The sequence below is a fragment of the Vicugna pacos genome, chromosome 15, assembly GCF_048564905.1.
Source record: "Vicugna pacos chromosome 15, VicPac4, whole genome shotgun sequence".
Classification (NCBI taxonomy): Eukaryota; Metazoa; Chordata; class Mammalia; order Artiodactyla; family Camelidae; genus Vicugna; species Vicugna pacos.
In genome coordinates, this window is record NC_133001.1 from 19,525,184 (window position 1) to 19,552,919 (window position 27,736).

Here is a 27,736-nt window from a genome sequence, read left to right on the forward strand (position 1 = left end):
AAATAAAAGGGATGGGATTCAGATTTTTAAAACTTTTAAAATTTTATTATTTTAACAGCCTTTTTAAAAAAAAAACAGTTTTATGTTCACAGCAAAATCAAGCAGAAGGTATGGATATTTCCCATATACCACACATATATAGCTTCCCCCATTAACAACACTGCTCACCAAAATGGTGTATTTGTTATAATTAGTGAAGCTACATTGATACATCATAGTTACCCAAGTCCATAGTTTACATTAGGATTCACTCTTTGTGTTGTACATTCTATGGGTTTTGACAAATGCATAATGACATGTATACATCATTATGATATCATACAGAATATTTTCACTACCCTAAAAATACTCTGTACTTTGCCTAGTCATGTCTTCCTTCCTCCTAAGCCCTGGAAACCACTGAAATATCTCCATAGTTTTGTCTCTTTCTTCCTGAATATCACATAGTTGGAATCATACATTATGTAACTTTTTCTGATTGACTTCTTTCACTTAGTAATGTGCATGTAAGTTTCCTCCATGTCTTTTAATGCCTTGATAGCTCATTCCTTTTTAGTGCTAAATAATTTTCCATTGTCTGGATGTACCACAGTTTATCCATTCACCTACTGATAGACATCTTGGTCACTTCCACGTTTTGGCAATTATGAATAAAGCTGCAGTAAACATTCATGTGCAGGTTTTTTGTGTGGATATGTTTTTAATTCTTTTGGGTAAATACCAAGGAGTGCATTTGTTGGATTGGATGATAAGAGTATATGTTTAGTTTTGTAAGAAGCCACCAAACTGTCATCCAAAGTGAATGTACCATTTTGCATGCTCACCAGAAATGAATGAAAATTCCTGATGCTCCGTACTTCATCAGCGTCTGGTGTTGTCAGTGGTCTGGATTTTAGCTTTTCTGATAGGTGTACAGTGGTATCTCCTTGTTGCTTTAAATTGCATTTCCCTAATGCATCTTTTCATATGTTTATTTGCTATCTGTAACTTTTAAATATTTTGACCACAAATCCGTGCACATTTTTAAAAAAACATATGCCAACAGATGTGGAGAATCAACCCCGTAAGTTAGAAGTGAGTGGCTGGCTGACATCAGTGGGCTGAGAGGCTATGTGCAGAGCAGGCTGAAAAATGGATGCCAGACGACTTAGATCTCAGCTAAAGGATAGTGTTTCAGTTACTGAACTTATAGCCATTGGACCTTTTGAGAATCATGATCTTTAGAAAGGTTTTTCTTATGTGAAAAACTAACTTTTTCCTAGGCATCATCTTGAATTATTAGAAAAAAGTTTCAGCTTGTTATATACTGAATTGTATCCCCCAAATTCATATACTGAATTTCTAGCTCCCAGGGTGACTACATTTGGAGACAGGGCCTTTAAGGAGGTAATTCGGATTAAATGAGTCATAAGGGCCCTGATCCAGTGACTTAAATCCTTATAAGAAGAGGAAGAGACACCAGACATGTGCAAGCACAAAGGCCATGTGAGGACACAGAACGCAGCTGTCTGTGAGCCAAGGACAGAGGCCTTAGGAGAAACCAGTCCTGCCAGCATCTTGATTTCAAACTTCTAACCTTCAGAATTTGGGAAAATAAATGTCTGTTGTTTAGACCACCCAGTTGGTAGTATTTTTTATGGCAGCCCCAGCTGACTGATATACCAAAATAAAATGCTTAACCTAAATAAAATGAATTTATCCACATTAAGAAACATTCAGTCTATTTGCACTACAAAAATTACAGATGGAATTCAAAGTGATGCAGCATGCTCAGTATCTTCCATTTTTTTCCTAGCTCAATTCTTCCACTGGATTTTGAGCGGTAATGATGAAACTACTGGTTTTTAAGATACTCTTAATGATCCATCATACTGAAGTAATAAAAGAACCCCACTTGATGGTGGAATATAAATTTGGCTTACTGTGATATAGTTGGGCTATTAAAAATAGTTAAGGAACTGCATCTTGTTTATAGTTGTCCTTTTATGATAATCTGATGTGTACAACATGAAAAGTACTGACACGTGAGAAGTTTTGCCAAAAATGTAAATTCTGCGGCTGTGAAAACAGCTCTACCAACAAAATATATACTAAAATCATGAAACCTCAAATATGACATTTTGTCTAATTTTAAATTCAAAACACTTAGCAAATGACCTGATAACTAAAGGAACACAATTGAGTTTTCTTATCTCAGAAACTTTACATATATATTTTATATTGTGTTGCTTTGGTTTTATATTTATTTTAAATTATTTATTGTAGAAAAATTTAACCATATATAGAAATGTAAAGAAGAACATAGTCAAGTTCTTCACCATTACCCATCATCAACAGTAATCAATACCTGGCCCATCATGTGCTCATTTATACACCTACCTACTTCCTCTTATCATTTCTGAGCAAATATAGGCTGTATTATTTCTTCTGTAAATATTTCAGTATGTTTCTCTGAAAATTAATAGCTTCTTTTAAAGATACCCATGATATCATTATTATTCTAAAAATTCAACAATAAATTCTTAATATCAGAAAAGATTTGATCATTGTTTAAGTTTTTCCAATTTCTCACAAATACCACAATTATTTTTACAATTTCTTTTTTTAAAATCAGGAACCAACTAAGTTCTAAAGGTTTTATAGCAGAGCAGGTGACTCCTTGGCTTCTGCACAATGGATAGACCAAATATCAAGGCAACGATCTTTTGCAGAGAGAAAAGGCTTTATTTCAGGGCACCCAAGCAGGGAGGCCAGTGACCAGATCTGCCTCTTGGGTAAGATTTGAATGGGGGGATTTATCATGGAAGCAGGGAGCAAGCGGGGAGGGGGCCCAGAGATGATTGGTGGAAAGCAAATTGCAAGTTTCAGGAACTCTCTGTGCAGGTGTGACTGTTCTCCATACCGCATCATGGGTTGCATGTGCAAATTCAGCAAGGTTCCTTATGCAACACGCGGTGGGTTTTTGTCCTGTCACGTCTAAAGTTCACTATGTCATTCTAGCTCCTCAGTGCTCCTGCGTGTGAGGCTTAGTCAGGGACTGTCAGCAAGTTGTCTCCTTATCTGGGGTTTCTCTGGTACTCTGCAGAACAAGCTGGGTGTTCTCGGTCTGTCATCTTGTTTCACCTGATGGGCCTTGTTAGTTAGAGGGCACAATTTCCGTTTCTCTCCATCTTTCTCTTTTTCTGTATAATTTGAAGCTTATTCGTTGAATCAGAAACAAGATCAGCCATATCCTGTAGTTCACTTTTTGCTGGTTGCATCCCTCATGTGTCCTTTAACATGCTCTTCTCTCTTTGTTGGAAGAGTTATTGAGAGGACGTGACCAGCAGTTACCTGCGAGCTGGCCCTGGGCAATCAGAGTCTCCTCACCCCTCCTCTGTCCTTGAAATGTAGGTTCCACCCACTGTTCCCACAGCTGGAGCTGTTTTCAAAGACGCAGCTTTGAGAGAGAAATGTATTTCTGAGACCATCTGGACAGTGTACATGACTGAACCCTGTTAAAGCCTCTAAATAAACTTTTAAGATTCTAGTGGGTGAGTGTGAAGATCTACTCGTCTTGCAGCTGCCCAGGACAAACCTGGTAACTAAGCCCCTTTGCTTATTAAACCTACCACCTACCCATCTGGAGTGCTCTGCCTCTTTCTCAGATCTCTTCCTTCCTTCCCTGTATAGGGGCCAGTTTCAGATTTCACCTGGTAAATTTCCAAGTATGCAAACCAACACTCTCATGTATGTTTATATAGATTAGAACTGGAGGCTTGAAGTAATTCAGATTTATCAATTTCTCTTTTTCTAACAATGCTATTTCATAGATAATAGTATTGTGTTTATCTAAAATGAGGCACATAATATCTGTTTTTCTTGTTTTCTGATGTTAACAGTAATTGTTGATTAATACCTAGATTGATAAATTAGAGTATATAAAATGATAATGTAAGTTTATTTATCCTATTATTTTATTATCTGAAATTCTCTCTCTTTTGTCTGCTGTGTGATTATCAAAAACAAAAAACAAAAACACAGTTATGGTAGAAAATGGTAGGATATATATTTAATTTTTTAAATTTACCTCACATCATAATGAGTCAATTTACCAGAATATTCAAACAATGGGCATTTAGCGTTTAGCATCATGATGAACTGGTGTATTTAAATGTATTTTAGGTATTTAAATAACCTTTTTTGATGCTCCACTTTCCCCATCTTCACCCAGAGTGAGACTCCTCAATTACTACTGAGTCCTTTGGCATGACCCTAGCAGTGAGTTTGAGATCTGTTTTTTCGCTATCCAAGATAAAAGCTTCCATGCAGACATTACACAGTCACTGGCACTTTAAAAGAACTTTGGTTTATTTTATAGGAAAATGATATGAGACCAAAGTATGGGCACTAAAAGTATTCTTTGCTACCAGGTTGTCATTGTTTTATGAACTTTCCAATAGATGTGAATAGGAAAAGTCCTTTAAAAATTTTGTTTGGTGATTACATTTCAATTTAATTGTGTTTTGTAATTATTAAAGTATTATTCAATTAAAATCAAGTTTATAAGACTATGTATATTAAAGCATGCACTTTATATACTAAAATGCTTCAACCTAATTCCCCAATACCTTAGGTAACCAACTAGAAATAGTCTTTCCTTATTTTTTCTATTTTATATTCTCTCTTTCTCTCTCTTCCTTTCCCCTCTCTCCCCTGCTTCCTCTTGTTGAAGCAGGAGCGTCAGAAAACGTATGATAGCAGTATAGTTGAGAACTGATGGGCCACATGATAGCAGGTGATGAAAAACAGTGACATTTGGAATATATTTGGAAGGTAGAACCAGCAGCATTTGATGATGGATAGACTGTATGTGTAGAGTGAGGAAATGAAAGAAAACAGATAAACTGTAAAGTTTTTGGCATAAGCAATAGGGTAAATGGAGATGCCATTTACTGAGACAGGAAAGACTGGAGGAGAAATACATTTGAAGGGGAAAACGTTCCCGTTCCATAAAAAAGAATATTCTGTAATATACTCATCTTATTTATACATGTGGACACTTAAACCATGTATGAAAAATATTTCTTATCCTATTAGAACCACAGTTAACTTATCGTCTTGGTAATATCAAACAGTATCTCAAACTTGAATTTGTATTTTCAGGTTGAAAAAGAAAAAGAGCATTCTATGACATTCAAAAAAATGTCCTTGCACTTACAGCTAGGCTATGTTATTCTATTAGATATAGAAAAATTTCACAGAGTTTTAATCTCAGACAAAGTTACTCTGAGGCCAAGATAAGTGAGACAAAGCAAGACCGCTTCATAATTTTGTCCAAGCACAAACAGAAACAGTCACTGTGCAACTCAGAAAATACCAAATGCTTCCTTTCTTGACCAAAATGAATAACTGCTACTTTACCAATGACAACCTTATCTTCTCTCTAATTTTTTCTTCCCATAGATAGAATTTATTGAGATAACTTATCATAGAATTGCCCCTGCTTTCTGACAGCATCCAACCTAAAGCATATCCTGCTACTGTAGACCCTCCCCCAAATCACTAACCAAAGCCTAAATCCTGTAATAAGTATTTTTTAACAACTTCTTACTGAGACACCACTGTCCTCCATGTGTGTGTTCTTCCTCATTGATAATAAATGATAATAAACCCAACTTGCATAACTGCACATGCATTCCTGGACATTTTTGTCTAAAGCACATTGACAATTGTTATTTGAAATGTTTTTTTTTAATTACACTATGATGCAGTATTCAGATAAAATTATGATATTCTGGATTACTTATCATTTCTTGTATTCAGTTAAGGCAATGGGAATCACTGTGTGTCTTAGGTTAGGTAATAAACTTTCTAAGATAAACAATGATTGGAGTCAGGATAGGCTGTGTTATGGTGAAGAAACAAAGAAAATCCACAGTCTCAGTTGCTTAATAAAGTTTACCACTCTCATCTTACCTGTATTTTGTGAATCAGAAAGGGCTTCTACTCAGTAGTCATTTAGGGACCCAGGATGATGGAGACTCATTTTAGACATATGTAATCTACGGTCACCGAGGTCAAGAAGACAGGATGCTGTGAAATGTGCACTGACCCATGAGTCTTCTTCCCAGAAGTGACACTCCTTTCCTATCAAGATTACACAGCCAGTTGTACGTTTAGTCTTTTTTTCTCTGAACAATTTTGTCAGACTCAAAAGACTAACTCAGAAACAACTAAACCCATGGAGAGGTTTTGACTAACACTGGGTGATTAAGTGTGACATTTAAAGATTTCGTCTACTTTTACTGTGATGCTGGCTGAATTTTATTAGACTTATTTGACTTTTATTTGCATTTTATTTGACTTACTACTCAAAAGCCTTTTTTTTTTTTCCTACTAACTCTTTAAACTCTACATCTCTGGATTTTCTTCTATTCTCTTTCAATACTGTTTGAAAATTGACCATTTGCTTTCTGAATTTACATGTATCTGTTATTATATTGTCAAAGGACTCCTCTAATCACCAATTTATAATATTAACATACTGTTTTCCAGTCTCTTCACCTAAAGCTGTAAGCTCATTGGTACATTGTCTACTGCTCAAATTACTATAGGTGAGAGTTTTACCAAGTGTTTTATTGTTGCTTGTCACTGATCACCATCCTCCCATTCTCTAAAAACTGTTGTCTCACCAACTACCATTCCGTGCAGTAGCAACATCCCACATCTTGAACCAGTTTTTGTATTAATCAAGATAAATATGGCTATGCTTCTGGTAATGAACTGTCTCAGCATCTCAATGGCTTAAAACAACAAAGCTTATTTCTCACTCCTTATCTTTACCTGTCAGCAAAGAGGCTCTGACTTTAGTGGCCATTTGAGTGCCCTAGTAGTGGGGAAAAAATTAAGTTGGGAATATTATACTTCTGTCCAAAAAAATTATGTCTTATTTCCATTCATATTTTCTTGGCCAACCCATGTTACATTGCTTTACCTCATTTCAAGTCAGCGAAGAATTGTACTCCTGCTATGTGCCCAGGGGGAAGAATCAGAATAGTTGGTGTACAGCTCAAATGACTACCTCAGTGCTGAAACCAAATATTAATCAGATTCCAAACATCTATCAATCAAAATCCCACTGGTTTCTAAGAAGACCAGGTTAACATCTAGAGATACATAAATTAAGGAGAGAAAGTTAAATGAGCAAATGAAAGAAAGCAACAAGATTAAGAGGGAAATTCAGAAACAGTTCCATTTTTTCCAGTATTCTTTGAAATTATATTGTCAATCCTGATATACTAATGCAGGCAGCATCAACTTTTTTTTTTTTATAAGAACTAGATAGTAAATATTTTAGGCTTTGTTGGCCATATGGCTTCTGTCTTCTCAACTCTGTATTAAAATGCCAACACAACCATAGAGAATATGTTAATGAATAGGTGTTACTATGTTCCAATAAAACTTTATTTACAAAACCAGATGGTATGTCACATTTGGTTCACAGGCAATATTTTGCTGACCTTTATAATAAGAATCTGTATGCATGCACATATTTTGATAAATGTGGTGTCCAATAATGGCCAAATATAGAACAATAGAATTTTTTTATCGAAGTATAGTTGATGTGCAATTTTATATGTTGCAAATGTACAATATAGTGATTTAAAAATTTTAAGTTATACTCCATTTATAGTTATTATAAAATATTGGATATATTTCCCATATTGTACAGTATGTCCTTGTAGCTTACTTTATACATAATAGTTTGTACCTCTTGATCCCCTGCCCCTCTGTTGCCCCTTTCCCATTCCCTCTCTCTACTGGTAACCACAGTTTGTTCTCTGTACCAGTGACTACACTTTTATTTTTTTTAATATACACAGAAGTGCAACATGTGTGCTTCTCTTTTTTTTTTAATGGAGGTACTGGAGATTGAATTCCATGAATGCTAAGCATGCACTCTAGCACTGAGCTAACCCACCCTCAGCTTTTTTTTTTGTTATATTCACTAGTTTGTTGTATTTTTTAGATTCCACACATAAGTGATATCATACAGTATTTGTCTTTCTCTGTCTGACTTATTTCACTAAGCGTAATACTCTCCAAATCCATCCAAGTTGCTGCAAATGGCAACATTTCATTCTTTTTACAGTTGAATAGTATTCCATCTATTCATCTGTTGATGGACACTTTAAGTTGCTTCCATAGCTTGATCATTGTAAATAATTCTGCTGTGAACATTGGGGTGCATGTATCTTTTTCATTTTTGTTTCTTTCAGATATACCTCGGCAGTGGAATTGCTCAGTCATATGGTAGTTCTATTCTTGGTTTTTTTCCACAGTGGCTGCACCAGTTTACATTTCTAACAGTGTAGGAGGGTTCTCTTTTCTCCATATTCTTACCAACATTTGTTACTTGTATCCTTTTTGATGGTAGCCTTTCTGACAGGTGTGAGGTGATATCTCATTGTGGTTTTGATTTGCATTTCCCTGATGATTAGCAATGCTAATGCTCTGGGAGCTAGTCTTCCTAGTGCAGGGCCCCTGGGCTGGGGAGCCTGACATGGGGCTCAGAACTCAATCCTGGGGGAGAACCTCTGCAATATAATTATTCTCCAGTTTGTAGGTCTCCTACCCAGGGGGTGTGGGACTTGAATATATTGTGAGTCTGCCCCTCCTACCTATAAAACTCCTAGGGGAAAACATAGGCAGAACACTCTCTGTCATTAATTGTAGCAACATTTTTTTGGATTTGTCTCCTAAAGCAAAGGAAATAAAAGCAAAAATAAACAAATGGGACCTAATTAAACTTCAAAGCTTTTGCACAGCAAAAAAAACCCAAAAAACAAAAAAAAAATCAATAAAATGAAAAGATAACCTACTGAATGAGAGAAAATGTTTATAAATGATATGACTGATAGGGGTTAATATCCAATATATATAAACAGCTAATATAACTCAACAACAACAAAAAAATGAACAACCTAATTAAAATGTGGGTAGAACTGAATAGACATTTTTCCAAAGAGGAAATGCAGATGGCCAATAGACACATGAAAACATGCTCAGAACAATAGAATCTTTATGCTCTAAATGTAAGCAAGGCTTACACTGAAACTTAAATTAGACTACTGAAGAAAAAAGGAATATGTAATTTTGTGGATAAAAATATACAATCTGGGGGTAGTTAAAATATGTATACATAATTTTTTTTTACTTCCTCTTGAAGATATTGTTAATCCAGTCATGAACCTTCAAATTTAATGAGTTATGAGATAAGGGATGTATGGTATTAATATGCTATACGAATAATATTCAGAGAAATATACATTGAGCATGTAATATAATAAGAGGAGACAAAAAGCCAGGCTCAAAGATCTCCTAAACAACATGTGAAAATAATTTTCTCTCCCCCATAAACCTTCCTGCAAATGATAGACATCTAGGTGGAAAGTCTCTTTGCCAGCAGGTATCTTCCTTCATTGTGAAAATCCATAAAAAATTCTGATCTTGTACTAACGTAAAATATTCATTCTGTTCTGCTTTATAGAGACCAGATGTCTATGTGTCCATGGAAGAGAAATGTGATTGAAGCATTTAGACATATTTAAGAATCTAATTTAGCTGTCTGTGTTATCAGAATCAATTGCTATAACTGGATAAATTGGGCAGTGAAGAATATTTGTTATAAAGAATGCCAAAATGATCAAATTAGCCATGCATTGATTTTTTTAGAATCATGTCTAATTATGCAGTACTTCTCTCTGATAGGACTCTGATTTGGGAATAGCATAAGTGATTAAGAGTGATAAGGAGTGAGTTCTGTTTAATGATTCATTTGGGTCATTCTAGACTGAGAATAAAGACATGTGAGATGGCTTGGGAGATCAGAAGCCAGTATAGAAAACCATGGAATAATTGTGTCAGTAGAGTATGAAAATAGCTTATGACCTAGGAGTTCTCCCTAGAAAAATTCTTATGTTTATATGGAAGACACATAAAGGAGTATTTTAAGTAGTATTGTCCATTTTAACAGAAGACCAGTAACTAAATGTCTATAAATAATCAAACATAAATAAATAATACATTTATATAAGAAAACAGTCTACTCCAGTAAAAATGGGAAAAAAAACCCCACAAGTATTGCATTGATAGGAATTATAAAAAATATAATGTTAACCTAAGGTTGCAACTTACACAATAATACTTACAATATGATTGCAATAATTTAAATTTTGTAAGCTTCAAAATTAAACACAATATTGCTTCAAGATGCACAAATATGTGGAAAACTGTAAAGTAGCACAAAGACACTGAAGTTAGGATACAGCTTAACATGGAGTGGATAGGTAAGGAGATAAATTGGGAAGAATAATACAAGGAACATCTAAATAATGTAATTTTTAAAGTCTTAACCTGTCTGAGTATGCGGGTGTTTTTTAAAATTATTATTTTTACAGCATTTAATTTTTTATGGGTATTTCATAATTAAGAATTTAAAAATATAGTTTCTGACACTCTGAGCTGTTAATATATTAGAGGCAACTATCCTTTCATAAATTAATGTCAAGGAACATCAGATACTTTAACTGCCATTTCCACATACACACAGATGCAGCAGACCTACATTTTACTCCCTGGTCCTGAATGCAATTTTTGACAGTAACAGTAAATATCAATTTTACTCTGTCACAAAACTCAACGTAAGCAATCAATTGACCTAACTGATTAAAATCACATTTTCTCTAGCTAAAGTAATTCGTTCCTCTATATAAGCCCGAGAGAATAAATTTAGTAAATCGTGTGCTATAAAACTAGTGAGGCAAGCATAATATGTGTAAAATTTATGGAACCTAGCTTAGAAACTATGTGCTAAGCTTGAGGGAGGCTTGGATTGACTAGGAAGTGTAGAACAGTGGGAAAAAAAGAAAAATCTCAAGAAGTCAAAACCCCTGAGAAGCAAGATGAAAAAGGAATTCTATTTCCTTACTGGAAAGCATTTATTATATATCTATTATATTACAGGAAATGTGCCAGTTTTCATGTAAAGATATGTAATGATAGATCTGATACTTGCTAGGAATAAGAATTAGAATGAGTAGCTATTTATTTCCCCAGAATTAACCCTAGAGAAATTATAGAAGGGAACATAGAATCCAGAAAGCAACATCACAACCAACAGAAGTTCTCCGAGGGAGAGAAAGCTCTTTTGAGCTGGAATTTGAATGCTCCAGTTTGGTGCAGAAGTTTGCTTGGTGGATATTAAAAACATAAATTGCAAAAAGCTAGTTCAGTTCAGTTATTATTCTTCTCCAATATACCATAAGGTATTTTTCCTCTTCCACTTTCCTGCAGAAACTTGCTCGATTGCCAGCATTTTTGGAAAAATCCTGCTGGAGTATGGAGTTTGGTTAAACAGTTAGGACTGAGTATCCCTCACTCTGCTCCAGACAACTAGGGTTGGTAAAGCTCAACCTAAGAAAACTTTGTTTACCCAAATGCTGAATCTCTCTAATGGTTTGAAGGAATAGGGTGTGTTGGAAGCAGAAACATCAGAATATATAGATCAATAACTAAAATTAAGCAGAAAAGACAACATAAGAATTATATTAAAGGATATAGACAATATTGACAATATAAAACACAAAGGGTCAGGTAAAAAATATGAGAATGAAAATTTAATGGTAGGAATAATAAACAGAGTAGATGCAGAGAAGAGACAGACAGACACCTCTGAGTTGGTGGTAATGAGATTAGATTGAGAAACTGTTCCACAAGGAAACAAGGAAGTAAAAGAATATTGAAAATCTTAAAAGAAAAGTGAAAAAAGTTTTTAAAATTCACAGGAAGAAATATTGTAAGAAATGCAAGATAAACTTCCTGGAGTTAAAGAAGAATGGAAGACCTCAGTGTTTACAGAGCCCATCAAATGCCAAAAAAAGAGAGATAAGGGCATTATAAAAAAAGAGCCAAATAGAAATACCAGAAACTGAAAAGTACATTCAATAAATTAACAGAATGGACAAAACAAAGGATCTGTTATTAACAATAGGTCCAAAATTAACTGAATTAACAAAATTAACAGAGTCCAAAATCAGCAAAACAAAGCAAAAATGAACAGAATGTACAAAACAAAAGCAGATAAAAAATATGCAATCTGAAAAAAAAATAGGAAAAACTAAACAGAGCCTCTCTAACTCATGGGAGAATATCAATTAGTAAACACACCTATACTGTAATTGGAATCCACAAGGAAAGAGGGAAAACATTGGCATAGAGAAATATTTGAAGAAACAAAACGAATGTCCAAACCTTCCTCAAATTCGGTAAAATCATAAGCATAAGAATCCAAGGTACCCAGCAAACCCTGGGCAGTATACATAAGAACATAACACCTCAACATATCATAAGCAAATTACTGAAAGCTGAGAGTGAGAGAAAGAGAGAGAGAGAGAGAGATCAATCGATCTCTCCAGAATAAAAAGAATAAAAAGACGTGTCACATATAAAGAACAGGGTAAAAACTATGGCTGCCTTCTCATTAGTAACAATGGAGGCTGGAAGAAATGGAGTGGTATCTTTAAAGGGGATGAAAAGCATAAAAAACTATCAAAGAAGAATGTATAACAAGTAAAACTATCTTTCAAAATTGAAGCCCAAATAAAGATATTTTCAGATAAATGAAAGGTTAAAAACTGCTACTAGCAGAACTGCACTATAAAAAATGATACACGAAGGTTTTCAGGATGAAGAAAAATAACATCAAATGGAAAATAAGATTTTGAGGATTGACCAAAAAGCTCTGAGAATGGTAGATATGTGGATAAACATAAAAGACTATCTATCTAATTTTTAAAAGATAGCTTGCTTTCTGCTGCAAAGTATGTATCAAAACAGCACAAAAAACTGGAGAAGATTAAATGGAAATGATACTGATTTAAGATTTTTGTATTTTATATAATGTGATACAATATTAACTCTAAGAAGGCTGTGAGGAGTTAAGAATTAATATTGTAATATCTAGATCAACCAATAAATAATATAATGAATGAGTATAGCTAAAAATAAATTGATAAATTAACATGAAATACTATATGAATACTAATATCCAATTATCCCGAAAGAAGCCAAGGAAAGCAGAAGAGAGAAACAAAAATCAGAGAGACAAACATCAGCAAGAAGTAGCAAAATGATAACAACACACATATATCAATAAGTAATTAAAATGTAAATACGCCAAACATTCCAATTAAAAGCCATAGATTATCAGACTTGACAAGAGGGACCTAACTCCATCCTATTAAAAAAATGCATACATTAATATAAAACCAAAGACAGATTGGAAAATAACAGATACACCACACACACATCATACTAAAGACAGACAACTGCTGTGTCTATGTTAAATAACAACAAAGTGAGCCTCAAAATGTGTTCTTCCAGAGATAGAAAGGGAAATTTTTAATTCATTAGGAAACAATAACTACACATGTACATGCAGTTAATAAGAGAGATTCAAATGCATGAATTTTTTAAATTAGTGTTCAGATGCATGCACCCCAGTGTTCACAGCAGCATTATTTATAATAGCCAAGATATGGAAGCAACCTGTGTCTATCAACAAACAAATTCATGGATAAAGAAGATGTGACATATTTATACAATGTAATATTACAGCCATGAAAACGAATGACATTTTGCTGCTTGCAACCACATGGATGGACCTGGAGATCATCATTCTAAGTGAAGTAAGTGACAAAGAGAAAGAAAAATACCATATGATATCACTCATATCTGGAATCTAAAAAAAAAAAAAGAAAAGAAAGAAGAAAGAGGACACTAATGAACTCACCTACAAAACAGAAACAAACTTGCAGACATAGTGGAGATAAATTTTTAAATGTGTGAAATTTCTACGTGGAAAACGACACAAATCATTACTAAAAAAAATTGAAGAAGACATGCAAATAAAGAGATATGCCATGTTTGTGAACTGGAGGACTAAGTAGTAAGATGCTGCTCTCTGTAAACTGATCTATAGATTCAACACAATCTCAATAAAAACCCAAACTAGCTTTTTTTTAAAAACAGAAATTAAGTTGTTTCTAGAATTTATATAAAAGAGAAAACAGAGGAAAGAAGAAACCTTTTATATGCATATTTGAAAATAATATTAAAGTTGGAGGGCTTACACTACAAAGGTAAATTTACCTGGAGTGATGTTGGTGTAAGGACAAAGTGGTGAATAGAACAGAATAGAGGCCCCAGAAATAGGCCAGCATGTATCTTGTTGATTATTTTTTTTCCTACCTGGGTGCCAAACCAGTTGAAAGAGAAGTCTGTTCAACAGATGTGAATGGGAAAATTAGATAAACTTAAGGGGAAAAATGAAAAAAAAATCATAATATCACAAGCAAAATTTAATTCCTGATATGTCATAGACCTAAACACAAATTAAATCTAAAACTTCTAGAAGCCTCTATAAGAGAATACCTTTGTGACCTTGGATAGGCAAGGATTTCTTACAATGAGAAAAGCACTGTTTAGAAGAAGAAAAGAAGTAAATATACTTAAAATTCCTTCTGTCTAAAGACATTGTTAAGAATATGAAATTGCAAATTATAAACTAGAAGAAATATTGCAATATTTTTATCTGACAAACTATTGCATATATATTTTTCCTCCCTTTTAATAAATAATGAAATCACAAATAATGTAATTATATTGACCAAAAGACTTATGGCCCCAAAGCAAGGGAAAAGGTGCTTAACACGTTTAGTCTTCATAGGCATACAATTAAATTTAAAAACGAGAAATCATTTCACACCAAGTAGAAGCGTTAAAATGTAAAAACTTGCAACACAAAATGTTGGCAAGGACATGGATTAGTTGGAACTCTCGGTCTTGCTTATAGGAATATAAATTAGTACAACTACTTTGTCAACATTTTGGGCAATTTTTTATAGTGTTAAATATTTTCCAACTCTATGACCTGATTATAACATAAATCAAAACATATATCCTAAAAAAGACAATTTGTGCAAGAAAGTTCATAGAGGGTTTTTATTTTTTTTTAAGAATAGCCCCAAACTGGGAGCAGTCTTAAGTGTCCCTCATCAGAGAATGGATAAACAAATTGTGATATGAAATGCTAATAAACTCAACAGTATATGCGTGAATCTCAGAAGCAGAGTGGAAGTAGCCAAACTGAGAATACACACTGTAGGATTCCATATATATGAAATTCTGGATCATTCCATACTAATCTATGGAGGTAGAAATAGGAACTATGGTTTCCTATGGAGATAAGGAGATTTAAGGGGACTCAAGAACACTTTCTAGGTTGATGGAAATACATGTATATATATATTTTTTATGGAGTGCTAGTTACATGGGTGTATACATGTGTCAAAACTTATAAAATGGTACCCTTTTAACTCCAAACATATAAGGGTGTGCATGTGCACACGCATGTGCACACACGCACACACATGCACACACACAAAAATCCTGATACCTCAATTCTCTCATCAGTACTTTTTTATGAAAGTTAAGTTGAAATGCAAACCTGTTTCTAAGTGTGCCATATTAGTGGGTCTTATCCTTTTTTCTGGTCTAATTGAAGCTTCACACAGTTCACACCCTTCTGGAGTGACGGAACCATAATTACGCTCCAAACGTCATGCAATTCAACTGATTGGCACTACTTATTTCTTAATCATTTAGGCCCAACGTGCGGAGCTCTTCACAAGGTTGCCTTTCGTGTCTTGTTTACCACATACCCTCTCGGCTACAGGGCATAGTGAACCCCACCTGTGTTTGGCAGTAGCTTCCTCTACTCTCCTCCCCTGTGATTTTGGCTGATTAGTAATTCCAGCTAGTTCACAGTCATTTTCTTTCTCTAGATCATTTATACTGATTAAAATCAGCAGAAGTCCAAGGACTAATTTCAGCAGGATTCCAGATATGTTCTCAATATTTAAGTATTGTCTGTTAACAGAGAAATGAAGTAAAGGAAAACGTTTGCTTGAGCAACTGTTAGTGGGAAGGAGATTAGGTTTAAAGGTTGACAAAATGTTGTGTGCCTAGAATCCATAGGAACAAAGAAACTCTGCTGTTCAAACCCTAGGTTAAAAAGGAAGCTATTTGGGGAAGATAATTAATTCAGGCACCTAAAACTAGCAGAAGCAGTGTGATCATCGTGTGGACAAGCATTTTATTAAAGATGTGGGGAGTCAGGCTACCAGAGAGAAAAAGGTGTTAATGGAGTTATTAAATAGACTTTAAGATGCCATTGAAGGTCTTGCAGCATATGTACAGTGGACAGCAGGGCTTACCTGATGCTGGATCAGTTCTTCTTGGAGGTCAGGACAGAATTTTTTCATGTCTTTAATACATTCAGAAGGTAGAAAAAGACTGTGCATTTGAAACAGCCTCTCATATGGCTCTCAGCCTGAGTTACACAGGTGCTCATGTATCAGACTGTGGCATGATTTATTCAGCTGCTTTGCTATTTGTGAAATACACTCAATCACCCAAGATAAAGGATAAAAGTCTTCCGTCTACATTTTACATCCATTTCTAACCTGTCAAAAATCTTTGATTCTTCCCCAAAATACTTCTCAGATCTCTCCTCACCAACCCCACCAGCACTACCTTTGTTTAGAACCTACTTCAGTCTCATTGGTAAAATTTATATTTTACCAATATAAATTTAATTCACAGAATGTTCAATGATGATAAAGATAAAAATAATGCTACAGTTACTACTACTTCTGTTGCCTCCTGCTATTTATTTAACACCAAGAATAGGCATAGTAATTATTTCAATTTTCCTGGAAGATAAATGGAATAACATTCTTATGTTGTATTACAATTGGGGAAATAGAAAGTTGAGTAATTTATCAAAGGTCACACCTATCTACACATGGGATCGTGTATTAGTTTCCTATTACCGATTTAACAAGTTATCACAAACTTAGTGACTTAAAACAATACCATATGTATTATAGTTTTGGAGGTTGGAAGTGCAAATTGGGTCTCAGTGGGCTAAAATCAAGATGTTGGTTGGGTTTTCCTGGAGACTCTGAAGTAATTGCCTTTTCAAGTCTGTAGAAACCGTCCTTATCCTTCAGTTTATGCCCCCTTCCAACTTCCAAGCCAGTAATGGCCAGTCAAGTGTCTCCTACATTGCATTCATTCTAACACTAACTCATCTGCTTCCTTCTTCCACATTTAAAGGACCTTGTGATTACATTGGCCCATCTGGGTAATCCAGTATAATCTTTTATTATTTTAAGGTCAGCTAATTGGCAAGCTTAGTTACCTCTTGCTGTGTAACCTAACATATTCACAGATTCTAGACATTAGGACATAAGTATCTTTGGGGGACCATTATGTATCTGCCTACTGCAGCTATAAATTGACATCTCTCAAATTCTGTATTACTAATCACTATTCAATTTTAGCAGTATGTATTTTTAAAAAACTTTCTTCATTTATTTGTAATGGTGGTACTGGGGAATTTAACCCAAGACCTCTTGCATGCTAAGTGAACACCCTACCACTGAGCTATACCGTCCCCCCAGCAGTATATTCTAAGAGAGAAATATGATTGTGTTGTATCCTGCTTCAAAAACATTAATGACTCCATATTTCCTTTAAGATAAAGTGTTAATTCAGCATATGAGGCCCTTCATAATTCAGACTCAAACATATTTTCCTAGACTAGGTTTCCCACATTCCCCACCATGTTATTATGTGTAGTCACACTGACATACTCACTTCTCACTGAAAGCACTGGTTTTCTCCTACCTCCACTGTGTGCAAAATCTAGTCATACTCTCTGTTCTCCAACTAGAAACTCCTACTGTATCTTTAAGGATGGAACTCAAATACCAATCCTTTTATGAAGCCATCTTTGATGTTGTGGGAAAAGTATACCATCCCTCAATGTGCTCTTTTAGTCCGTTAGTACATTTAATTAGTACGTACAATTGTGTGTACTCCCTTTTTATACAATGGAATTTTCATAGTGCTAGATGTTTCATTATATACACAGGTCTCTCACTAAAGACTGGTGGTACTGAGTTCAGGGCCATGTCTTTTTGCCTTTCTATTTTAGAAACAAGCAGAATTCTTAGAAAATGGTGGAAATAAATAAAAACTAAGTTAATAAACAAACCCATGAAAGAAATAATATTTTATGCCTCTAAGCTTTTTCTTTTTAAAGTTTTAAATTTTATTTCTGCTTGTAATTTTTGTAAACACTTATCAGGGAGAGAGAAGCTAAATAAATTTTGAAAAAGCCATCCATGAACAGATAGGATGATTTTTACCGAGTGACCATGCAGTACACAGAGATGTGTGTATATATATATTGTATTCATATGTATAGCTTCAAAATACTGGTAAGGAGAGTCCAACATATGATTTGTGCATGAATATGTAATATTTATAGAAAAGTATGCAATTCTAACAATTAAAACACTGTACCTTTTATTCAGTAGATTTCTCTAAGTCCATTCAAAGGTTTAATTCTGATGTTTTGTATCTTTTTCCATATATGGGTTTACAGTGTCAGAAACAATTTTCATCCAGTTTAAATTTTGAAATTTTGAATAAAAGTCTTGTGTAAATAAAAGACCATTCAGATGAGGACAAGCTGACGCTGTTTGTATAGTGCTTCATATAGCAAGGGAATCAGCCACCATCTCTTGTGTCTGGCAGAGACTCAAATGTAAGGTAGAATAAAAGAAAGGGAAGGATTTACATATGGTCTGAAGATTGTTGGCCTGGAGAAGCTGGAAGTATTCTATGTAGAAGCAAAGCAACTGATATAATTGGTTTGGGAAGCATATTCAGTTGTCTGCTTGGTCTCAGAACAGAGACAGGGCCAAAAAGCTACCAGTTATTGAACAAATCCTGACCAGGGTGAGCTGACTGCTGCATAAGGAAGATTTGGCTTCCTGGATTGGTTGCTGCAGAAATTATAGGACAGAGTTCTATTTTCATATATGATCTGGAAATTTTCCATTTTTTAATAGAAAAAAAAAGAATTATTCACAATGCAAGATTGGAATCAAGGCCTTACATTAGCTGGGCTTACGTATATGACCTCTGTTCGTTTTTCCAGATGGCAAGTGTTTGCCCATTGTTCTCTGAAGGTTGTTGAATTCAAATTTAGAATTCCCTGTGGTCTGATCAATAGATTTTAATAGTATGTTCTTTTTCTGGGGGAGAGAGACCCTAACAAAACGGTGGTTTTATTATTTTAGCATCATTTGTCCACATTAAGTGAAGGTAGAAATGCTATTGGGTGTAATTCTTTACGGTCTCATTTGATGAGTACAGCATTGCCCAGAGGTTTTTTTATTTATCATTAGGGACTTGTGATAGATGGCAAATTCAGCTGCAGTAAGACTGAAGGCAGTGGCATTAGAATGAGAATGTTCTAAATGAACAATTATAGTAAAGAAAGAAGTAAAGAGAAAAAGCATCACTATGAGTGGACAACAACCAGAGGTCTGTAGAAAATCAGAAGAAGAATGTTTATAATCAAGCATATCGGAGAGAAAACAGGAATTAGGTATGAGTTGTTAGTCCCACATTTTGGGCAGAAGCCGTTTACTATTTGAAGTTGTTCCTAAATCTTGAATCAGCTGTCTGCCTTCAAAGATCAGCTACTTCTAGGGGATCTCTGAGAATTCTCAATGCAAGGTTTCCTGTTGGAGTAGACTTCTAATTGTGAAGAAACTGAATACCTTCTTGGTTGTGAAATTCAAACCCAAGGTTTGAGTCCCTGGAGTTTCCCTGCTGTATTTACACATTTTTTTAAAAAGTTATAAAAGTATGTTTCTTATCATGTAATATATTTTTTGAGTTGACATATGTGAATTTAGGCTTTTGAATTAGATTAGTCATCCCTTAACAGCCTGATTACTGACTTCCTGCCACTTATTTCTCCTTCTTGTAACTCATTCTCCACTCATAGCTCATGGCACCATTTTTTAAAAAAATAAATAATGAATATGGTCACGTTTATTGGCTGCTCATTGCCTACAAGCCAATATTCATATTTTCTATCTTGTCAGGGAAGGTCTATCACAATTTATCTTCAATTTAGGTTCCATGCCCCAGCCTATCTGAACTTCGTCAAATACACGGTGTCCTTTCATGCTTTCTGGAGGACTTTCTTGCCTCTGCCTAAAGGTTCTTCTTTTTTTTTTTTTCCATTACCTTTGTCTGTTGTGCTCTTTTTCATAACTCCAAATTCATATTAAAAATTGCTTTTCCTGCAATGCTTTAATCAGTTCTACTAGAGAGTTGATTATTTCCTTATCTGTGGTACCATAAACTCTGGGATAGTACTTACAATACTATATTATACAGTTTATGAATCATGAATTTATGTATTTGTCTTCCATGCTGAACCTGAGGTTCTTGAGGACATAGGCATGTTTTAAAGTATTATTTCTCTCATATTCCTGAGATTTAAAAAATGCTCTCATATTAATGAAAAAATCTCTTTTTCTACATGGAGGATAAAATAGAAATGTGGTCAGTCTTTAGATTTCTAAGACAAATGCTCAGCCGTGATGCACCGGGATGTAAACTGCTCTTTAAAACAGATTTTAGAAGGTTGTTGCTGACCAGCTCTATCACATAAAGGACACATATTCATGGAAATGTGTTGTGACTTCTGAATGGACCTGCCGCAAGTATATACAGCCTTTATTAAAACAAAATGCATTCAAGTTATCTCAGTTTAATGACTGCATGACTAAACCAATTCCTCTTAAAACAAACATATCAGAGAAAATTATACCCATGGGTCACATTTCTGTGATTAGTATGACATTTCACCATCCATGGAATTTAAATGGGCCTTTTCATTTTAGTTTCAAAGTTTGAAAAAGATGATCTGTGAGTTTTACTTTTGTCTGCACTGATTGTATTGCTCCTGAAAAAGACTACATTTTTAGCTTTGAAGTCTAGATCCTGATTAGCCAAAGAAGAGGATAAGAGAAACTGCTTCAGTTGGGTTTTCATTTACAGAACAACCTGACCTGATTTTGAAGCTGAGTAAGAGGGAAGGAGATAATTTTCAATCCCTGTTAATACCATTTGGATGACTAGGGCACTGTCCCCTTAAAAATGGAACCAATAAAAATTCACAAGATCCTAGTAGCAATCATCTACGGTTATCTTTTCAGTCATACCAAGTATCAGAGATAGATTATAAGAAAAAAAAAAGCCAAACCACTGGTAAATCCTCATGCCACTTCCTCAAATCAATCAGCTCCTCTATAAGATGTAATTATTTCCTCAATAACAACCCTGCTATTTCTCCTCTAAGGAAAGTTTACAACATCAAAATAAAATCAAGTAAGAAATCAAAATGGACTATAATGCTCTACCAGGTATGAAGTTATACTTGTTTCTCAGCTTGATAATAATAAGACTTCTTTCAAAGAAACATCAATTTTATAAGTTAGATAACTTTGGCTCCTAAAAATAGCATTTTTTACACCAGAATTATCTGTTCCTCTTTTCACAAAAGTTACTACTATAAATCAACACCCATACTATACTAGCTAAGGGCCAAAACAATCATTTGTCTAACAGCTATCAGCTATTCAAAATATTTGATATAAAAAATTTCTGACCATAAATATTAAAGATAAAAGAAAAAAGGAAATAAATGTTGATAAACATAATACATTACTTGCATTGTCCAGCCCCAATTACAGTGCTCATTTACAAAAATCTATCTTAATAAAATTTTATTTTTAATCACATAATAGTGTGCATTATGAATACCAACAATGTCTTGAGCTATATGTTTTGAGAATCCATATTTTAGAAACACATGTAGAGTTTTAGCCTAGGAATTGTACTTATATGTACAAGCATATAAGTGATAACCTTTAGCAATTCCCCCCAAATACCAAAATATACATGGTGATAATATCTTAATTTTAGATTTTATTTTTTTATTAATGTGAAATTATACTTCTTGTCACTTTAAGTATTTGTCCATGGAATTGCATTTTGTCCTATATGAATAGGGTGAGTCTTCCGTAATAAATAAAACTTCACAGGTTGATAGGCTGTATAGACGAACGGACAGTGGTCAGACCACATGTAAAAACAGAACTCTCACCCACAACCTTCAGCAACCAGCCCACAAAGCCAAACCACCACCTGCCACAACCAGTCCAGGGAGACAAATCATAACGCCTGTCGCAGGGGGCTCCAAATAGCCAGAACTTGATGAAAACCTGACAGCTTCCCAATGTATGTCTCCATATCCAATTTAGGACCAACTGAGAAAAGTCAAATATAGTTCCCTAAATAGTTACATAGGGTGTCCCGATTTTAGTTAGCTTTCCCCCTGCTTCCCTATGCCAACAACTTCCAGTCAGGGCATTCCTAAAGCCCTCTCTTTTTCCTACTATAAATCTTTCCCACTCCTCTCTCTTCCTTTGCATCTCTGCCTCATGTAAGTAATGGTAGCTGATTTTCTTTCTATACCAAGGTCATTTAGGTCATTTTCATTTATTTACATGAGATCATTGAAACCTCTTCTCACTCTGCTTTACCAATGTTAAATAACTACTGTAACAAATTCAGTGGTTGTAATTTTCTAAAATGCTTTTTATACTTTTACATTGTATGTATATATCTGCAAATATTATTTAATATGGCTGGGCAGGTTTTTAAAATTCACATATTTATTATCATGCGATCATCCTTAATTTTTTCAGTCCTTGTTATGTGCTGCAAATTCTCCATGTTAGTAAATGTAGCTGATTCAAACTACAGTATAATACTCATACCTATGGATGTATGAAATCCATTTTTCTATTGATATGTGTTTAGATTTTTCCATTTTTGGTATATTGTCAGCAGTGCTTCAGTAAATCTCCTTGTACATTTTTTCTTGTCCACATTTCATGTCTGTGAGACCTTCTCTAGTGTCCATACCTACTAGTGGAATTGCTAGGCCTTAGAATATGGGCTTCTTCACCTTAAGCTAATACTGTAAAATTACTCTTAATGTAATTGTATCTGTTTACCCTAAAATCAACTGTGCATGTTACTTATATCCACAGACTTTTAAAATTTTGCTAACCTTATGGTTGTTAAATTATATGCCACTGTCTTTTGAATCTGCGTTTCCCTATTGGAATTGAGCGCCATTTCATATACTTATTAGCAATTCACACTTCTTTGGAGGAAGTCATTTGACCATTTCCTATTGCATATTTAATTTTTTCTTACTGATCTGCAAATGAGAAATTTGACTGGACAAGTTAAACAGGGAAGAAAGACTTTGTTCAAGACTGTTGCCCTAGAAGAAAGAAATGGAACTCAATTCCACTGAAACAAAAATGGGAAGAGTTTTTAAGCTCTGCAATAAACTAGTGGAAAATGCCTGAGGATGTTATGGATGTGGTTCTGTGTAAAAGGACAGTCAGGAAGAAACCCGTTTAAACTTTAGTCAAGCTGAGGCGAATGAAAAACATTAAGGCCTTCTTGGAAAGGATTTAGAAGAGTTTTAAAATTCAATCCTTTTCTGGTTTATCTTTTTTTTATGGTGTCTTTTTTATTGCAAAAGTTTCAACTTTTAATGAATCAGATTTGTCAACATTTTCCTTGATGATTTGTTCGTTCTTGTTAGTTCAACAGCAGAGATGTTTTTTAGGTGGCTTCACCTTGGAAAGCATTTGAGGTTTACACAGAGTGTAACCTGGGGAGGTAAATTAAAACTGAAAGTACATACAGCATTCTTGCTCCCGGATTTTAAGCTGATGCATACTTTTGTGTTTCCAGATGCTTGTTGAGTCAGTGTAAATACACTAAATGTTGCATCAAGTTTACATTTCCACCTGCCAGGTCTGGTTGCCTGGGAGGGATGCCAGTATTGGGAAGAAAGTAGAGCTGTCTCTTGGGGTGATTGTTTTATAATGTGATAGGAATGATGATATCATGCTTGCTTGCCCTGCTTCAGGCATGAAACAAAGGCATGGGGCTTGTCTTGAACAGAAAAAGCAAAAAAAAAACAAAAACAAAAAAAACCGAAGCAGTTCTGGGTCCGGCATATCATTGGCCTCTTTTAAGGCATTGTGCTTGTGTAAGATGACACCACTTGGTCCTAGGGAAACACAACTCCAAAGCTGCCACCCCCAAGAAATAGCCCTGGCAGGGTGCTAACCATTCTGTGGGACTTCATATTGGATCAAAGTCTACCAGCACCTACTCACTTTGAAATGGCATCCTCGTTGCCACCTATGATATTTACACTCTCTGAGCTCCTTTGACCCACTGTGACTCCCCTTTACAAATTACAGCAAGTTTCTGTCATTATCTCAGCCCTTCTCCATCTTTGGTACTTATCCCTCCAATCCTCAGTGTTTGTCTTGTTCAAAATCTCCTTCAATTTTTTTTTTTTCCCAGAAGGCTAGGTCACTCTTTGACAAATATTTTCTGTAAAATCTTCTTGGATCTGATTGACTCTGCACTGCATGCAGCGAATGTTTCCCCCAATTTGTGCATGTGGATGTATCTCTTCAGTAGCATCTAGGACTGATGCAAGATTTTGCTTATCTTTAAAATTTCATCTATTTTTCCATCAAAACAGGTGAATGGATTTAAGTGGGTTTTAAAATATCCATATTTTCCTAGAAGCAAGACCTGCCTAATTTTTTGTTGTTTTTGTGTGTATGTGTGTGTGTGTGTGTGGCTACTGTGCTTATTTGTTTGGTCTTTTTATTTTCTCTCACATAGGTGTTCATATCTAAGTTTATCTCCATAATGTTAAAAAATCACCTACACCCCTAAACAAGCACAATTCTGACTTTTCCTTTTCTTTTTTTTTTTTTTTGTTGCTCTCCAGTCACTAAATCCGTGATGTGTTTATTCCAATGTTAGAATACTTTCTAAAAACAAAACTAGCAATTGAACACATATGTCTCAGTGCATGTGCAAGCATAGATGCCTTCAACAGGCTGAAATCATTGGAAAAAAAAATCTCAAATACTCATGACAGGTGGTTGCCTGGCTGCCATCACCCTGTTCTGTTGCCATACCTCTTTTTTCTTACTGCTTTTCACTCGTCAGGATGCACTGACTCCCATCCAGTTTCAATAGGGCTTCGACTCAATAAAGTAAATGTTGGGGAAGAATATGTCAATGAAAACAGCTTAAAAGATCTCAATGTGCTGCTCAAAACAAAGCTGTCCACAGGATTTCCTGAGGACTTTATAGGTCTGTTTATCTGGCTTTCCTTTAAGACAATAGTATTGACATGTGAAAAACTCCATATCCGATTTTATCCAGTGAATACAAACTTCCCTTACGACAGAACTTGTTTATGCTATTTCATCCAGTGAAAGATTTGAAGACTCACACCCAGTCACACTTTTGTCTTGGGTGGTTATTTGCTGGAGCCCATGCAGAAAGCACTTCAGTTAAACATCATTCATAGTTCCCTGTGCTACAGAAGAAGAAGGAAGCAAAAAGTAGTAGATAAGAGATTAGAAATTGTTCGAAGTTTCCATATGAAAATACTGAAAATCAAATTAACAAGGTTAGAAGTAAAGTTTCAATGTCATTAAGTGTAAAGGACTAATTAATTTTTCTGTTAGAAATATGTATTATATACCTCAATAATATTGATTCAAATAGCATTTTGGTTCTTTATATCTTTTACATATTTATATAGATATTTCTATTTAAGCATATAAAGCATGCAAAAATGCTATTTGAATCAATATCACTAAGGTATAGAATATACATACAATATAATGTGTTTGCATTAAGCATACAGTTTGATGAATTTTGACAAAAGTTTACACTCCTATAACCATCACTGCATCAGGATACAGACTATTTTCATCACTCCAGAGAGTTTTCTTGAGAACTTTGCAATCCCCACTTCATGCCCTGCTCCCCCACCACTGGCCTCCTAGAAATCACTAATCTGCTTTGTATCACTACAATTTAGTTTCTCTATTTCTCATAACACACAGATGGGATTTTACAGTATGGACTCCTTTGCATCTGGCTTCCACTTGCATGTTTTAGCAGCTCAAACAGGGTGTGCATATCTAGCAGCTTGTTTCTGGGGACTGCTGAGTTGAATACCATTATATGAATATACCAGAATTTTTTTGTCCACTCACTAGTCCATGGACATGGAGTTACTTTCAGTTTGGGGCCATTATGAATAAAGGTGCTATGCTTATTTAAGTGTAACAAATTCCACGAACATAGATTTTAATTTAATTTCATTCTCTTGAGTAAATACACATGCATTGAACTACTGTGTGACATGGTAAGTGTATATGCAATGCAATGTGAAACTGCCTGTTTTCTAAAGTGGTTGTACCACTTTAGTGGCAGTGAATGAAAATTCCCGTTGTTTCACAACATTTTTGACGACACTAGGTGTTTTTAATCTTTTTAATTTTTGTCATGTAGTAGGAGTATGGTGGTTTTAACTTGAATTTTCCTAATTATAATTGTGTTGAGCATTTTTTCATGTGCTTGTGGGCCTACATAACTCTTTTTGCAAGTGTCTATTCAAATATATTGACACATTTACATACAGTAAAATTTACTTGCTTCGCTATAGTGTTCAGTGAGTTTTGACAAAGGCATACAGTTATGGAATCAATACAAGAATCAGTGTGTTGAACAGTTGTATCCTTGTAAAAATCTCCTCATAATATCCCTTGATTGTCTTTTTGACCAATTTTAATTGAGTTGCTTGATTTTCTATTTTTGAGTGGTAGAAGGTAAATATATATAAATTGATATATATATATTTATATATATACACATACATATGTATTTTTGGATACCAATCCTTCTGAAATAAATATAGATTCCTGCTTTTTAACTTTTTAATATTGGTTTTTAAAGAGCAGAAATTTAAATTTTGATATTCAATGTAACAACTTTATCTTTTACAGTTTAACAAACGGACCTGATTTTGCAGAAATAATATCCTGTGTTTCCTAATATAAGTTTTATAGTTTTAACTTAGTATACTTTCAAATGATTTAGAAGTTTTGTGGGGGGAGGGTTCTGACAAGAGGTAAAGATCAGAGTTGTTATTGTTGTTTTTTCAAATGAATTTCCATCCAGCTGCCTTACTCTCAGTCACAGAGACAAAGCTTTCAGTGTTTTATCATTAAGCAGTTGTTCCGTAGTTTTTCTTGGTAGATGCTTTTGGTTTTTTTCTAGTTTTCTGAGACTTTTTATCGTAAACAGGTTTATAATTTTGATAAATGATTTCTCTGCGTCAGTTGAAATTATCATATGTTTTTTCTCCTTTATTCTGTTAATGTGGTAAATTAAACTGATGCAGTTTTCTGTCAAACTGACCTTTCACTGCTAAGATTAATTCCACATGGCTGGATTCAATTTGCTATTATTTTGCTAAAGATATTTGAATCTATGTTCATGAATAAGTAAGTTAATAATTTTCTTTGCTTATAATGTCTTTGCCTGGTGTTGGCATTAGGATAATGCTGGCCTATGAAAATAAGTCAGAAAACGTCCTCTCGTTCTTTTCTTCCAAAAGATTTTTGGTAGGATTAGTGTTACCTTTCCTGTAAACGTGTGGCAGAAATTTCTCATAAAGATGTCTGAGTTTGGGCTTGGCTTTTCTCCAAGGTCTTTAGTTGTACTTCAATATCTCTAATATACTTATAGGCCATTGATACTTGCATTTATTCTTGAA

The 27,736-nt window shown here is 34.5% G+C and overlaps 1 long non-coding RNA gene and 1 pseudogene across 1 annotated transcript in view; both read left to right on the forward strand.

Annotated features, from left to right (window-relative positions):
* Positions 1–27,736, forward strand: part of LOC107033313 (uncharacterized) — a 273,884-nt gene that overhangs the window by 192,582 nt on the left and 53,566 nt on the right. The gene's annotated exons all lie outside the window — the stretch shown is intronic.
* Positions 1,132–1,927, forward strand: LOC102527718 (proteasome maturation protein-like; annotated as a pseudogene).